We start from the raw sequence: 3,127 nt of genomic DNA, 5'->3' as shown, positions 1-3,127 counted from the left end.
TTAAAGGCATATGTAGAGAACTTGCTGTTTATTGATTGATTGATTGACTTTGGAATGAGTCCAAGAGATAGAATTAGGCCACATATTTGTAAGGCCACTGGCTGTGTGTCTCCTTAGTGCTGCTGTTTTGATCTTTATTATTTATTTGCATGGCTGCTTTGTTGACCCTAGGATTTATTTTCTCACATGATATTTTAGTGTTTTGATTATTTCCTAATGTATTTCATACTACTTCAGTCTATCTATTTTCAATGTATTTTGGTTTCCTATTTTTACCTTGTCATTGTTTCCTCGTTAATTCACGACATGTTGTCATTGGCTTATGCCCTTCAAGACACTTTGGCTTTTCCTGCAGGGAGAGCTTGAGATGTCTGTGGATGAGCCCACAGGATCTGTGAGCCTCTGTGGGAAGACATCTAGTGGTTCCTGGAGCAGCTGCAGCAGCCAGGACACATGGAACTACAGTGGAGGTGAGCTACAGGACCAGGTAGCAAAGACCCTGACCTGGCCAATGCTAATCTGAATCTCTGGCCACAGGCTGCAATGGTCACTCAGGGCTACACTGAAGGAAACTCAAGGACAAACAATGGGCCATTAATACTGTGTGTGGCCTTGTTCTCAGAGTCTTGTGCTGGTAAAAAACAGCTAGCCTTGGCCACTGAAGTTGAGTCCAGAGTCTATGGCTTTTTGGCCTTGGTTGTAGGTTTAATAGTCTCTGATCGTTTACTATCTTATTGTTTGTCATTGCTTAATTTTAATTTTCAATATTTTGCTCAGGGGAGGTGTGGTTTCATTGTGAAAGACTAGGTCCTAAAACAAAATGGAATATTCACTGAAGTGCTGGGAATTTATATTTGTTTTGTCTTTTACTAATGCTTTCGCCTCTCATTTTTTCATATGATTTTTTTCTTCAATCTACATCCAATCACAGTATTAATCAATTGTAACCCTCCCAATCACCGTTTTATGACTATGTTTTTTAGTTTCATCATCTGTATTTGGAATGTGTGTACTCTTGGGTTAATAGTTTGAGGTGCGTTATTTGGTTAGGATTTACTTACATTTTTTTACTTTAGCTTTTTCCCCATACATTTTTCATAATATTCATTCTATTTTTCTAGCCTTTACTTACCTTTATGTCAAGCACATTTTCTTTGTTTATTTTTAGGTAGCATGTGTACTAATTTTGGTTTCTGTTTTCCTACCTCTTTTTCATTACATTGATTCTATTCTTTTTATGTTATTTTTAGGTAGCATTAGTAGTGATTCAATACCTACACATAGTGAGGAGGAGTTACCACCATTCAGCTTCGAGCCCCATATCTCTGAGGAGGAAGACTTCCACTCCCAATACAAAGTCTTGAGGACCATCGGGCAAGGGAGTAACGCCAAGGTCCTCCTGGCCCAACACCGGCTCACAGGCACACCTGTGGCCATCAAAGTTCTTGAAAAGGGCAAGCAGTGGTTCCAGTCAGCCATGATGGAGGCCAATATAATGAGAACACTCAACCATCCCAACATCATCTCACTTCTACAAGTGATTGAGACCAAAACAAGCATATACCTGGTAATGGAATTTGTTGAAGGACAACAACTCTACCAATACATCAAAAATTCTGGCCACATAGAGGAGGACAAGGCCCGGAAAATATTTAAGCAAGTGATATCTGCCGTGAGCTACTGCCATGAACATGGTATCGTGCACGGGGACCTGAAACCTGATAACATCCTGATCAATAACAATGGAAAAATCAAAATAATCGACTTTGGCCTTAGTACCAAAGTCAAACCTGGTCAAATGCTCAGCCAGTACTGTGGTTCCTACTCCTTCGGTGCCCCAGAATTCTTCCTCGGTAAAAGATACGATGGTACAAAAAGCGACACGTGAACCTTAGGCGTGGTCCTGTACTTCATGATTGTCGGGAAGGTGCCTTTTGATTCTGTGATCATCCACAAACTGCAAAGACAAGTTGTGGCAGGAGTATATCCTGCCCCCTGTGGGGTCTCACAAGAACTAGAGGACTTGCTTAGTCTATTACTGACCATCCACCCTACATATAGGCCCACACCCATGGAGGTGATGCTGCACCCCTGGTTTAAAGGGGACTGGAAGATGTTCCCAAATCCCTGTAAGGATCTAATCCCTGCCAGGGCAGACCCTACCATTGTCCAAGCCATGGAATATCTTGGTTTCCGAGCTCAAGACATTCTCGAGTCACTACGTAAACAGAAATATAACCAAGCCATGGCTTGCTATACTTTACTAAAAGGACAGGCTCTCCAGAGACATGTCTACTCAACAGTGACTCAGACAGTGAGTCCAGTGGCAGCCCCATTCCCGACCATTGATGCTGCTGCTGCTTTTACTTTAGGAATGAAGACAAGCAGAAGTGCTCCTATACTTGGCCCACTGGTCTCACCATCCTACACTGGTCAAGAGTCTACCTATGGCCAGAAGGCTAGGCAAAGAGCAGGAAGAACATCCACTGGGCCTGGTTTTCTTCATTTGCGGCCACTCCAGTGGAAACCCACAGAGGACCAACAACACATATTTGCCATGAGTGTCCCCTGTATTAACACAACAACCAGAATCACTGAAAACAGCAGCAATTCGATCCCAGAAGACAATCCCCTCTCCCACAGTGCCTCAGAGAATACGCCCATCCCCAGCAGGGCCAGGGCCCAGCCCCGAGGCTTCAGGGGATGGGCCAAGAGGATACGAAATGCCATGAGGAGACTCTGTTGCTGCTTTACAGGAGGAAATCAATCTCGCCGCAGGCAGCACAGAGTCTCCCCCCAGAAATGAGGCCCATGGAGAAAATCCAGAGAAAAAGAAGCAGGCAGGGTCCAGGTACCTTTGAGCTTTGTCCTACCCACTTTACTCTGTGCTGGTCCCTCCTCTGTCTTCATTTTCATTTTCATTTTGCCCACAATTCTTACCTTCTCATCTTCTCGAAGTACTTTAGAATTCATCAACCCCAAGCCTTCTCCCTATTCTGGGTTTCTCCTCTTGCCAGCATGGACTCAATATCAATGATTTTTAATCCACACAACAGAATTGTTTTGCTGACCCCATTCCTTCTCCTGGAGTCCATCTTCCCTAAAGACAATAGTTCCCACAGGGTAA

General features: G+C 43.7%; 1 pseudogene; it reads left to right on the top strand.

Moving 5' to 3' along the window:
- Positions 1 to 367: 367 nt before the first annotated feature.
- On the top strand, positions 368 to 2,806 carry LOC127673738 (sperm motility kinase Y-like; annotated as a pseudogene).
- The last annotated feature ends 321 nt before the right edge of the window (positions 2,807 to 3,127 follow it).

This window comes from Apodemus sylvaticus, chromosome 23, assembly GCF_947179515.1.
Source record: "Apodemus sylvaticus chromosome 23, mApoSyl1.1, whole genome shotgun sequence".
Taxonomy (NCBI): domain Eukaryota; kingdom Metazoa; phylum Chordata; class Mammalia; order Rodentia; family Muridae; genus Apodemus; species Apodemus sylvaticus.
This window is presented reverse-complemented; position numbering and strand designations above follow the sequence as displayed.